Source organism: Alligator sinensis, unplaced genomic scaffold, assembly GCF_000455745.1.
Source record: "Alligator sinensis unplaced genomic scaffold, ASM45574v1 scaffold227_1, whole genome shotgun sequence".
Lineage (NCBI taxonomy): Eukaryota > Metazoa > Chordata > Crocodylia > Alligatoridae > Alligator > Alligator sinensis.
The window spans coordinates 132,481-146,375 of record NW_005841966.1 but is presented as its reverse complement, the minus strand read 5'-3'; the positions used below and the strand labels follow the sequence as shown (position 1 = coordinate 146,375).

The window sequence follows — 13,895 nt, the reverse complement described above, 5'->3', positions numbered from 1 at the left end:
AGTCCGCTGCCGAGCACATGGGGGACCTCCCTATACTCCTGTGGGACATTCCATCCACCCCCCCCATATCCACATTCACAAGCCACACCTGGTACCTTAAGGCACGTAGAAAAAAACATATATAAGTTATGTCTGTGGCCGAACTGCTGATTCTCTGAATCAGAATAAAATCTTCAGATTCAGCTGAATTGAACTGGGGCAGTGATCCAAATCAGCAAATCGAATCACTGTCCCCGCAACTGGTCCAAATCCAAACTGAATACTGCCCGCTTCGTGCACCCCCTACAAACCTACAGGTTTGGTGGCACCAAACTAACTAGCACCACAAATGAAATGGACCTGGGGGGTAATAATTAGGTCTGTGCGAAGCTTCAGGTAGCAATCTGATTCAGAGGAGATGTGGCCCGGTTCAGTGGCCAAATCTCTGAATCCAAATCGAGTCAGGGGACCAATTAAAAGGTCGGAATCGATTCAAAGCTCTCCAAAACTTTGGAAAAGATTCAGAGAGCTTTAATGATTCGGGCAGTCCCCAGTGGCTGCAGCAGGGAGCTGCAACCAGCTCTGAGCTGATAAGTACTAAGGGTGGGGGAGCGCAGGCTGGAGGAGGGGACCATGGGGGGGAACTCTGCCAGACCCCATCCCTTGCCTGCTCCCCCAGCCTCCACATGGCTGCCCCACCCATCCTAGCTCCCAGTGCTTTAAAAAAAAGCCCTGATACTCACTGGGTGCTGCCAAGCAGGGGGCGATCCCTGCTGCCCCCCTCCCCCACAGCCCCACAATGCCTGGGGGGGCTCTGCACAAGTCCTCTGACCCCCCCACTCCCTCAGCACACCCCCCCCATGGCTGCTCCATCCACCGCAGCTTGGGCCCTTTAAGAAAAAAAACGAAACAGAAAAGCCCCGGGACTCTCCACTCCTGCAGCGGCCTTGGGGCTTCAAGAGGCTATTGCAGAGCCCCCCCACATGGTATAGGGCAGTGGGGATTGCCCCCGGCAGGAACCACGAGTCCGGGGCAGGATTCGTTTTGTTTTTCTTAAAGGGCCGGAGCCGCTATGGGCAGGGCAGCCATGGGGGGGGACACTGGGGCAGCGGGAGAGGGGGGTCTGCAGGGGCCCCCCCATGCAGCATAGGGCAGTGAGGACTGCCCCCCATCTGGCAGCACCCACTGAATCGAGGCTTTTTTTTTTTTTTTTTTAAAACAAGTGCCAGGAGCTGTGGCAAGTGGGGCAGCTATTGCCAGGCTGGGAGGGATGGGCCTGGCTGATTCAGGGATTCGAACGAATCGATTTGGGACAGCGATTTGAATCACCGAATCAAATCACTGTCCCCCGAATCGGCCAAATCCGAAGTAAATACTAGCTGCTTCGCACATGCCTAGTAATAATAGACCACAGCATGAATATGAGCCAACAGTGCGATGCTGTAACCAGTAGGGCAAATAATACTCTGGCATGCATCAATCAATGCATCTTCAGCAAAACCAAGGAGGCAATTCTTCTGTTCTACGCAGCACTGGTGGGTGAGACCGCAGCTGGAATACTGCGTCCAGTTCTGGGTACCACACTTTAATAAGGATGTGGACAAGCATGAGAGAGTCCAAAGAAGAGCCACCCATATGATCAGAGTCTTAAAAGGCAAGGCATACAAGGAAAGGCTGAGGGACCTGGGACTCTTCAGTCTGAGGAAAAGAAGGCTGAGAGAGGACCTGGTAGCAGCTTACCACTACACTAGGGGAGTACATCAAGGGCTCGATGAGAACTGTTCACCAGGGCACCCGAGGGGAAAACCAGGAGTAATGGCCACAAACTCCTGGAAGATCAATTCAGGCTCAACTTTAGGAAAAAGTTCTTCAGAGAGAGGGTGTCCAGACTGCACCATGTCTGGAGGGAGCTTATTCCACAATCACCTACCCTGGAAATCTTCAAGAGGAGACTAGACAGTCACCTTGCTGGGGTCACCTGACCCCCAGTTATCTTTCCTGCTTGGTGCAGGGGGCTGGACTCGATCTTCCAAGGTTCCTTCCGGCCTTACAATCGATATGAATCTATGAATACATGGTAGGCAAGTGTGCAGGCTGCTTACAGAAACACTCCGAAGTACAGTAATGTACTATTCTTTCATACTATTCTTTTCATTCAGAAGTAATCTTTCATTACAGAATAGTATAATACTTATAGCCTCTTTTTAATTATATCGTTTTTACCTACATAAACTATTCATAACTAAAAACAATAAGCAGTAAGTCAACCAAGACAACAAATGACAGGATAGTTCAAGTTACGTTATAGAGTAGTATTTAGTTACACCATCATCACAGCATTTTTTAAATTAATAAGGGCCATTCAACATTCTTAAAATCCAAATGGTTTAAAAGCCACAGCATTGCAAAATGAGACAGAATACTGCACTTTCACAAAAAAAGTTACCATCCTCCATCCCCCTCCCCCAAAGATGTTTTTATAATGAAATGGAGTTTGTTGAGTATTACTGAGTAGCAAGTGGTCAATTTTAAAATGTATGGGAGTTCCTTCATTGCAAGAAAACAGTACCTACTTATTTATACTTTGCTAGGGAGCCACATCAATGTGACCAATTCAGGTGAGCACATCCACACAAGTCAATTTCTGGAGGGGAGTTTAAAACTTTCCAGAAACTAGTAGTTGGGCCACCAGAAAGAGTTTACACTCTGTTACAGAGCATGACAAGATTTCAGAACCAGAAGTTTCTGGCTATGTATATAACCTAAAATAGATCACATTGTAAAAAATATTAGCCAAAATATTTTAGCTACCTCTATAGACTAGGTGAAGCCAATGGTTGGCCATGACCAGTAGCATGATGAAGCTTTTTGGGTATGTCTATTTTAAAATCATGCATCACTCCAGCAGCAAAGACCATTACAAGAAATAATGGCCACAAGCTAGCAGAGAGCAGATTTAGACTGGACATTAGGAAGAACTTCTTCACAGTTCGAGTGGCCAAGGTCTGGAACGGGCTCCCAAGGGAGGTGGTGGCTCTCCCCTACCCTAGGGGTCTTCATGAGGAGGTTGGATATGCATCTAGCTGGGGTCATCTTAGACCCAGCCCTCTTTCCTGCCTATGCAGGGGGTCAGACTCGATGATCTATTGAGGTCCCTTCCGACCCTAACATCTATGAATCTATGGAAAAAAAAAAAAAAAGCCATGCCCACCTGCTCATCTAACACTAAAGTCAGAAATGTAGCAGGTGAGAAGTTTGAGCAATGCTCCCCAGTCTTGAGATCTCATTCTCTGGCATGTTTGCTGGAAGTGATGATGGAAGACATCTTTGAAGCTTCCTCAATTTCACCTTTTCAGGTTTGGTGCATGTAGAACAGGAGGAAATAGAGGCCTTCTTTTCTTTAGCAGCAGTATAAAAAGCAGAATAGAGCCCATACAGATGCATCTTTAGGACCCTATCAACCATACTGTTTGCCAGCACATTTAGACATCTTATTTCTAGGTTTACATCAATTTTCACGTTATTGAGCTGGCAGGTTTGCAACAAAGACTGTGCAGGGGCCGATGGATTAAGCCTCAGGGATACATTGTAATGGGTATCATCAATGTTAACTTTTTAAAGATGATCTAAAAAATTGGAAAAATACATTTCTTAATACTTGCTTTATTCCTTGTTAATGCACCAAGTCTTTTCTTAATTTAAACAGAAGTATTAAAAGAAGATCATGGCTCCAAAACAAAACATTCCAAAAATCAAGAAAAAGAAACATGCTTTCTTAACTGCTCCCTTATGTATTCAGACTTTAATTAAATGATCATATACTATTTCTCTAGTATACAGTACCATTTTTATAACTATGCAAAGGGCATCTAATACTGGAGAAACCACTGAAATTAAAAATAATTTTATAAATAAAGATTTAGTTTATGAATGCAGCAAGGCTCATACTCATTTCATAAACATGCATCTTCAGGTTTGCTTGTTTCCAAAATCATCTTGTCACATGCTCTCTTCCATGTGTGTTAATATTCTGGGCCTAGAAACAGAGCTTCCTCTCTATAAAGCACCTGAAGTCTACCTAAGAAACTTTTCTAGTCTATACAGACTTCCAGGAACATTTCCATGTATCTCATTGGGACTGCATGAATCTATGCATTTCCTAAGAAGTCTGTTTCAGCTCTCCTCAGTTTCTAATACAGGTTTAAATCTACTATGAGCAAAATGTGCACCTTTTCTCTCAGATTTTCACATAAGCTTACAAGAAAAATCATATTTTATACATTTTGAAAAGAACAAACTAGGTGTGTACCATAACACTGAAATCAAATAATGCACTTTATTTTTGGAAGGCAGAAATAAGAAAATATTTTACCAGAGTTATAAAGACATAAAATAGGGACAAAGTCTAATATTCAGTTCACCTACTCTCCCCCTTTCTTCCTTAGCAAGGGAAAATCTGAAAGATTTTATCATATGGAGTTGTAAACCCCTAACCCCTCCAAGGGTCATCAGTAAAATGTCCCTTTGGAGAGACAGGCTTAAGATAAATAATACAGCAACAGAAAACTAATATCCTCCACAAAGAACTCTAAAAACAAGAGATTTCAACACCGGATTTCAGAGCTATTTTCTGACAGCAGACAAATACTAGTAGTATGCTCTAGTACCTTCTAACCCTCTCCTATCCAGCGTATCCTTGTCTGCATCTACACTTGTCATACTCACATTCGCCATCAACTCCTATTCCTTCTAAATCCTATCAAGTACAGCTAATCTAAAAAAAAAAAAATCATGAAATTATAAATTATAATAGGCTTGGCAATTTTGTCTTCCAGCTGTTAACCTATAAAGAGTACACTTTAGGATAATTTTAAGCTTCTCTCTGAAAACGAGGACCAGAAGGTTTAAGAAAGCCAGAAATCTGATGTAAATACCCTTACTAAAAAAAAATGGAGCTCTACTAATACTGTGACAAAACTAGCCTCCAAAAGAAATCATAGAAATTAAAGGCACTGGCTCCTCACCCCTCTGCATTCAAATTAAGCCATTTCCTCCTTTTTCTGGGGCATTGTCAGAGGTAGCACTGGAAGCATATATGATAAAAATCTCCTTATTCTCATTTTCAGGGCTCAGCGCAGCATCACAATGAGCACCCACTGGCCTAAGGGATCACTTGCAGGAAGTCTTACCTAACTCTTACACCCTGAATTGGGGACATGCTCACTACAGGGGCAATTGTTAGAGAATTTAGCCGCCAAAGGAACAGGTTTCTACTAAGCATGTACCAATGACACTATTTAAAGCAGGGGTGGGCAAAATGGCAGATTGGGCCATCACCTAGACTCCATTTCCAGCAGCCCCTGCCCACATGGCTGGGGCCAGTCTCCAAGGAAACCCCAGCCACAGCTGTGCTGTGATAAAGCAAGGCTGAGGTTGACGTAGAGACCACCCCTAGCCACACTGGCAGGGCACGCAGCAGGGCAGGGGCTGCTCCAGAGCTGCTGGGATCTTGCAGCCAGGAGAGCCTAGTCAGGGCCAGGACAAAGCTGTGATCTGCAGCCTGCATGCTCTAGGCAGGGGTGTGCAGGCAGCAGATCGCGGCTCTGCCCCAACTCGTGACCCGCTGTCACTGCTGCAAGGTGCTGGGGCAGAGCCGCGATCTGCAACCTGCACGTCCCTGCCCAGAGCATGCAGGTTGCAGATCACAGATTTGCCCCGGCTCCTTGCAGCGGTGACAGCCTGGTCAAGAGTTACCCCCGCTACAAGAACCCAGTAGCTCCAAGTTTTATCTTTTATTAGACCAACCAGTACGCGTTTTACCAGTTACATTCTATCACCAGTTCTACATTCCTTGCCCTGCCACCTACCTACCTGTCTCACACCTATTGTCTCCCATTCCCTCTGAACCTCACTACCATGCATTTGCATTTTCACTAACCTGTATTTTGCATATTGGCTTTATTCTACCCAGGAGAGCACACAAAATATCAACAAACTCTACGCCTGAAGAAGGGTGTTTGTGCCTGAAAGCTTGCAAAGCAGTTTTTACAACTATTTAGTTGGTCTAATAAGAAATATCACATCTACCCAAAGAACCTTGTCTGCCAAGTGTTATGACATTTTTCACTTTGCGTATTTGTTGAGACCTATAAATGTGAACCGAAACTCCTCTACCGAGATTCAGAACAGACTTGGGAAAAACTCCGCCAGGCCTAGGGTTAGGAAGGACTGAGCTAGGGAACTTCTGGAGGGGCTGGACATGTTCAAATCAGCAGGTCCAGATGCTCTCCACCCCAGAGTGTTGAGGGAATTGGCAGGGGTTATCGCAGGACCCCTGGCATGGCTTTATGAGCACTCGTGGTGCTCTGGCCAGGTGCAGGATGACTGGAAGAAGGCCAATGTGGTCCCCATCTTTAAAAAAAGGGAAGAGGGAAGACCCAGGCAACTATAGGCCCATTAGTCTTACTTCAATCCTGGGGAAGCTCTTTGAGAAGATCATCAAGGAGCACATCTGTGATGGGCCAGCAGCAGGGATGATGCTCAAGGGCAACCAGCATGGTTTCATTAGGGGCAGGTCCTGTCAGACCAACCTGATTGCCTTCTACGATCAGGTCACAAAATCATTGGATGCAGGTGTCGCGGTGGATGTAGTCTTTCTGGACTTCAGGAAGGCCTTTGACACCATCTCCCACCCCATTCTCATTAAAAAGCTAAGCGACTGTGGCATTGATGCCTACACAGTCAGATGGATTGCAAATTGGCTGAGGGGTTGTACTCAGAGAGTGGTGGTAGACCGGTCATATTCGACCTGGAGGGAAGTGGGCAGTGGAGTCCTTGGGCCCGCACCGTTCAACTTCTTTATTAGTGACTTGGATGATGGGGTGAAAAATCACAGTTTAAATTCGCAGAGAACACCAAGATTTGGGGTGAGGTGGGCACACTAGAAGGGAAGGACATATTATAGCAGGACCTGGACAGGTTACAGGGGTGGGCAAATGAAAATAGGATGGGATTCAATACTGCCAAGTGCAGGGTGTTGCACTTATGCTGCTGGTTCCTACTGCCTACCTATAGGCTGGGGAACTCCCTTCTTGAAAGGGATGGTGGCAGAAAGAGATCTTGGAGTTGTTATTGACTCCAAGATGAACACGGGCCAACAATGCAAGGACACGGTCAGTAGGGCTAACTGTACCTTGTCGTGCATCCACAGATGCATCACAAGCAGGGTCAAGGAGATGATCCTCCCCCTCTATGCAACACCGGTCAGGCCGCAGCTGGAGTACTGCATCCCGCCGCACTTCAAGAGGGATGTGGACAGCATTGAGAGGGTCCAGAGGAGGGCCACCCGCATGATCCAGGGACAGCAGGACAGACCCTACGAAGAGAGTCTATGGGACCTTAACCTGTTCAGCCTTCGCAAGAGAAGGCTGAGGGGGGACCTGGCGGCCGTCTATAAACTTACTGGGGAGGGGACCAGCAGGGATTGGTGGAGACCTTGTTCTCCCCAGCACCTCCCAGAGTAGCAAGGAATAATGGCCATAAGTTGTTAGAGAGTAGGTTTAGACTAGACATTAGAAGGCAATGCTTCACAGTCAGGGCGGCTAGGATCTGGAACCAACTTCCACAGGACGTGGTGCTGGCTCCTACCTTGGGGGTCTTTAAGAGGAGGTTTGAGGTTTACCTAGCTGGGGTCATTTGAGCCCAGTTCTCTCTCCTGCCCAGGACAGGGGGTCAGACTAGAAGATCTACAAGGTCCCTTCCGACCCTACATCTATGAATCTATGAACTGTATCATCATCTATAGCAGGCTTGTCCAACTTGCAGCCCACCAAGCCATTTTATCTGACCCACAGCGGCAGCCGCGGAGACGCGGCACTGGAGCGCAGAGCCGTGGCAGCGGCATGGAGCCACGGGGGCAGAGTGCGGAGCCGAGGGGGCGGCGGGACAGTGGCAAGGCGGGCAGGGCCAGCCCACAGGCCTCAGCCGGCAGCAAGGGGAGGGGAACTGCTTACCCCGCGGGGCCCAGCTCATCAGTGAGCTGGCTTTTGCCGCAGCTGCCCCAAGGGCTGTATGGAGCGGGGCTGCCCCAGCCGTGCCTGATTGGATGAGCTGGGGATGGGCTCCGCCCCTTGCCCCGGCACATGGCCGGGGGAGATGCAGCACGGCCCGCACCCTGCCCACATGCATGGTGGACAGAGGCACGAGGTAAGTTCCCACATGGAGCTGGGGGACGCCTCAGGGATGGCCCGGGATGGACGGAGGCACGGAATAAGTTCCTTTGCAGAGCTGGGGGTGCCAACGGGCTGGGGCGGATGGAGGCACAGGGTAATTTCCCGTGCGGAGCAGACCCATTTCATTGTCACTTCCTGCAACTTCACTGGTGTCAAAGGTCACGTGACATCACTTCCTGATGTGATGTCACTTCCTGTGAGGTCTTTTATATGGCTCGCTGGCTCACTGGGTGATAAAAAGTTTGTGATCCGGCCCCACATTCAAAAAGGTTGGGCACCCCTGATCTATAGCTACCCAACAACTCTCTACCTACTGGAGTCTTGATGTAAGTGTTAAATGTAATTAGTTTTGGGGAATCTTTCCCTCAACTGCCACCGGCGTTTCTAACCATTGCATCATAAGCCATCAGGCCACAACAGTGTTATTAGCCCACTGAGAAAACATTGTCAAAATTAAAATTACTAATTGCATGTGGGAATCTTCCATTTGAAAGGAAAGCTTTTCATTTTTTCAAGTTAGATTTCTTTTAAAAAAATGCAGCTGTTTGAAAAATTGCTGAAGCACATGATGTTTGCTTTGTACCTCTGACTGCCTTGCCTCCACTCTGACCATTGAAATTTTTTTATTTATTTTTTTTTTTTTTACCTCCAACTCATGTTCCAGCAGCTGCATTTTAACAGTTCTTTTTCAGATTGCTGCAGAATTAAAAATATAGTGAATATTCTCATGCACATGTGAAAATAGGCCTGGCATGCATGGTGTACACCTATCGACATGATTATAGGTTGGTGACACTACACGAGTAGCAGTGCCATAAATGAGTTCGGAAGGTGATGTCAAAAAAGTATCCTAGAAAGTGTTCTACTTAAGTCACAATTTGGCATGCAGGACGTATATAGGTGCTTATATGAATAATCATATATTGATAGATTTTTAAAATCAGGGCTATGCAGAGATACTAGACCTAGCTCAGGTACTCCAGTGTGCCATGCAGACACACACTACCAACACTTGCACAAAACTCAAAAGGAAAAATCATAACACCTTACAAAGGACAGCAAAGAAATCACTTACATGCATAACATGATTTTAAGAATGGTATTCTGCGATTTAAGCAGCCTAGAGGCAACTGCCTCACACTTAGGCTAGCATCACAGGGCCCACAAAAGCAAAGTCATGGTGTGCCACAGAAGCCATGTCTACTGGAGCTGTGCAACAGATTCTAGATTTTCATATAAAAACAGCTCTTGTCCTTATACCTTCCAAATGCATACATGTAAACTGTTGCAAGGTTTTCTTCCTAAGCTTGCAGAGAGACTGAACTAATAGATGAGGGACATAAGTTATCCTGAGTCACCTTCCTAACATTATGAACATTTAAAAGTTAAACCTAATGTCAACCAGTATTGAGAGAAATGATCATTCTTTGCTTATTTTTACTGGATGTGGTGCAGTACATTAAAGAACAGCAAGACAGCAACATAAGAGTGATCGGACTATGAACACAGATTTTCTAGCCTGCTAGAGAAAACATCAGAGAATGACAAACCACAGACTTCATGTCCTATATGTTGCAAAGCAGAAAGGGACTTTGTTTATTATCATTAGAAGAGGAAGCTCTAGCCAGACCTAAACATAACAGAGAAGCTAAACATGGCTCAAAAAATATTAAGTGACATGCTCAGAGTCACATACGGTGGCTGGATAGTATGACTATTAGCCCAGTGTTTTAGCCCACAAAGCCCATTTTTCCAATCATTTACTTTATGCTACTTTGTTCCACAAAACTACTACTCGCAGAACCATTTATTTTAAAAATCAGGAAGACTCATCTTTTTATTTAAACTATCAATCCCTCTACAGGTTTCCCTCATTTTATGCAGGTTCTGTATGTGCATATTCTCTCTTATTCGATGACCTTGTTTATACCAAAAATTTGTTATAGGCAAGGTAAATTCACTCTTATGTGATCGGTGTGATGGAAGCCCACAGTCAGCTGCTTTGTGCAGTACATTGTGGGAGTAATGCACACCAAAATATAGTCTCCTGCATGGATCTGTGCTCCTTGCTCGTTGTCTGCTACACGTGTTTGTAATTGCCATCCCCATTATGATGGTGCCCTGTGCTTGTGTGTACTGTCTGCTGTTGGCAAGTACCAAAATTGTCTTGTAAAAGTGGTAGAAATGGGTCTGGGGATCAGTGCACTCAAAGTCTTGGAACATATCCCTGTTTGTTACATTGTGAAGTGGGTTCCCTTTATGCAAATTCAAGTTATGCACTGTTTTCCAGGAACGCATGTACAGCATAAAGCGAGGGAAACCTGTATCTGCATGCTATAAAAATAAACCACAATTAGCTGAATATCTACCTCTTAACTTTTCACCTTGAATAGTATGGGAGAAGCCAACTGTATAAACATCAAACTGTAAACCAAAGTGTAAAAGGTGCACTGAATTAGACAGTCATTAGCACCTCTCATGCTTTTGCCTGCTCTTCTAGCATACGTTTTATCTCCTTTAAAAAAATAAAGCTACCAGCATGCCAGATTCCTAGGTTCATTGCTAACTTTAGTTTCTGCATGCCATCCATGTGCTCTAATTGTGTTAAGGTTGGGTTTTGTTTGTTAACTTTATTTTTAAATGGGATATAAAGCCAATCAATACAAATATAGTTTCTCTCTATTTCAACAAAGTGAAAGAGATCTTTCGTTATGCTACAATTAGTTTTTTTTAAATGTACCACCTTACTAGATGTAAATATTTAAAGTTAGATGCAGTTTTCACAGTATGCGTATCATTTTTTTAGTGTGCTATTTCTGTAACTTTGACATTCTTGGAAAATTTATATACTAAAATCACTTCCATTATACTCTTCCACTTGCTTGATTTACTATCAATATCCTTACACCCTACCAAAAACATATAAACTCTGTTTGGCTGAGCACTTGATGACACATTTCTTTACCAAAAGCAATTGTGTAAAAACACTGCCATCTCTTTTTAAAACAAATAAGAATGCCTCCATATAACAAAATATATTAAAAATCTGCCTTGAGTTACTATTATTTAAATAACCTCTTTTTGAAGTAAGTCAAGGAGAAGGACAATCCTGTTTTTAAATGCACATGACCCAAGGTCAATTTGAGAACTTTTTTTGTTTTGGTATTTTGTATCACCAAGATTAGAGATAAACATGTTGTTCCAAACAGTTATTATGGAACAAGGTAATGAATAAGGAAATGGACACACTGTTAAATGTTTTAGAGAAGATACAAATAGATTGGCAAGAGAACCTTTTCAGAGATTAGGAACTGTAGTTTTGGGTGACACAGAATTGGGGAAAGGGTTGTTAAAAACATGACTTGCAGTTTTCCGGGATCAAATGGGTCAAACTTCTACTTCAGGTGAGCTCAACCTTTTCAGATTCAAGACATCTCTTTGAACACGCCAGTTTTTTTGTTTCATTTCTTGACCAGGGAAAAATAACAGCAATTCCTCTATTGCAAAGAACTCAGAACGACTACAACAGGGTGGAATGGTTTGGACAACACAGAATCTTATTTGAAATCTCTGGGTTTATCTTTAAAAGGATCTCACACCACTGCAGAGTGCCATGGCATCCTGGTTTGAGTTTCACCATTCTAGACTCTCCATGACTGGCTTCCTCCTGGTTCATACATAAAAGCATGGACTTCCAAGACAGGAAGTGCACTTTTTTCTGCAGAGGCTGCTATTAAAGTATCAGGATCTCATAAATCAGGATGAAAGACCAAAGCTATGACAGCTGAGGCTAGCAATAATTTGAAAATTACTTTTGACTGAAATTTTACAAGTATTCAATTGACACATTAAGATCTCATGCCGCTTTTGAACAGGCAAGTCAAGAGAGAGATGTGAAAGAAAGGGAGAAGGCAGAAGAAGCATTACCAGGACAACTGAGAGGCAACCCAAGCAGTGGCTATAAAAGAAAAAAAATATTTTTTCATGAAGTGTAAAATTTTGTACAAGTTTTGAAATTCAGGTATGTATTACTAACTAATGTATCCTAATTTAATAGGGGCACACTTGCAAAGTAAGAGAAAGAGAAAACATTCTATTTTTTAAAGCATTCTGTAATGTACATAGCTTAACTAAAGGATTTGTCTATTGCAAGCGTTTCAGATTTCCACAGTGCAGGCAGGTTTGACTGTGATTTACATACCATCTCACTTAACTTGTTGAACCTTCCCCACTGAGAAGTTAAATGAAAAGGAAAGTCAATTTCTATGAACAAACCTCCTTAAAGTTTTACAGATTTTCCCCTTCACCTAACAAATCTCTTCTTCTTGAAGTGTTATCACAGTATGTGTGTGATGCAATAGTTGGAATGAGATCCAGAAGTTCTAAAAATTGAGTAGTAGCAACTTATAAGGCACAACTTTGTGAAGGTGACAAGTCTTCCATCCACAAAGTACAGCCTAGGCCGAGGGTTAGCAATGTCTTTGGGTAGAATGCCAAAATAACACCTGCAGCCTTGACTTGTAAGATTATTGGTCCCAGGGTCAGAGGGCGGGGGAGCTGTGAGGAGCCCTATCCTTGTTGTGGCAACGCAGTCCCGGCCCCTTCCCTGAGCCACAAGTGCCAAGCAAAATGACTTCACGTGCCACGCTCTGGCACGTGCACTGAGGGCTGCCTGGCCTAGGCAGCAATCTTGTGTACTTAGTTGCATGCGTTATCCATGACCACATTTAAAAGCGCACGCAAGAAATCCAGTTACCATATTCAATCAATCAATCAATCCAGGACAAATAATATTTCTAGCATACGAAACTAAAACCTGACGGGTCACAAAGAAAACGTGGTGAAACACTCAGCATTTTATATATAAAACAGGTATGTTATAGAATGAGGCCATAAGGAATTCATCTGATCTTATTTACTCCGGCAAGAATAGATTTGATAGGATTTATATGCGTTATAGGCCTTTATCCTATTAGGCTACAGCTGCACTGGCTTTTTAAACTTTGCATTGTTAAAGGAATACCATTAACTTGCAACTTGCATTTCCCTCCTCTGAACATTTTACACCTCCACGTCGCAAGTCCCTTTCAGAAATATGAAATAAACTGGAGAGAGAAGAGAAGATTTATTTCCCTGTAACAAGCTCCTCCGCGACTTCAGGGGGTTAATCATTTTCTCAACTGTGGGAATAGCCTTGCCCAGAACAAACAAGGACCCAAACCTCTGAAGATGAAATGCAATTGTTGTTTCAGACCTTCAGGCTGCCAGAATGTTTTGCTTGCCAGATGGGTCTTTCCCCACCCCCCTTTTTTTAAGGATTAGCCAAATTAAAAAAAAAAAAACAAAAAAACAAGTTGCCGGCTCATGGCTGCAAATGAATGAATCTCCACAAGAGTCAGGTCCAGCAGAGCAAGCCCAAGTCCCGCCTGGCCCTGACCTACAGGACGGCAGCAACAGGAAACGCAAACCTGTGCCCACACGCAGAGAGGGGGGATCGCTGCGGGACGGGGAGCAGTCATCAGCCCCGACCCTCAGGTTGCGGGGAAGAGTCGCAGCCCCGGCCCCCAACGCGGGGTCCGGCGGGGCGGGGAGATGCCGAGCAAAAGTGGCGCAACGCGGCGCGGCCCATCCGCCCCAGCCCCGCACTCACCCGCGGCGCGCCCCCGTCCCGCGCCGCCCGGCCCC

General features: G+C 44.6%; 1 protein-coding gene across 5 annotated transcripts in view; it reads right to left on the bottom strand.

The window, feature by feature from the left end:
- The window catches only part of CSNK1G3 (casein kinase 1 gamma 3), a 145,418-nt gene extending 131,523 nt beyond the window's left edge, over positions 1-13,895 (bottom strand). For 4 of the 5 annotated variants that reach the window (XM_025200395.1, XM_006020714.3, XM_025200398.1 and 1 more), the window contains exon 1: positions 13,861-13,895. The gene's annotated coding sequence lies outside the window, so the exon portion shown is untranslated. The remainder of the gene's footprint in view (positions 1-13,860) is intronic. The other variant, XM_025200397.1, reaches the window with a different exon arrangement.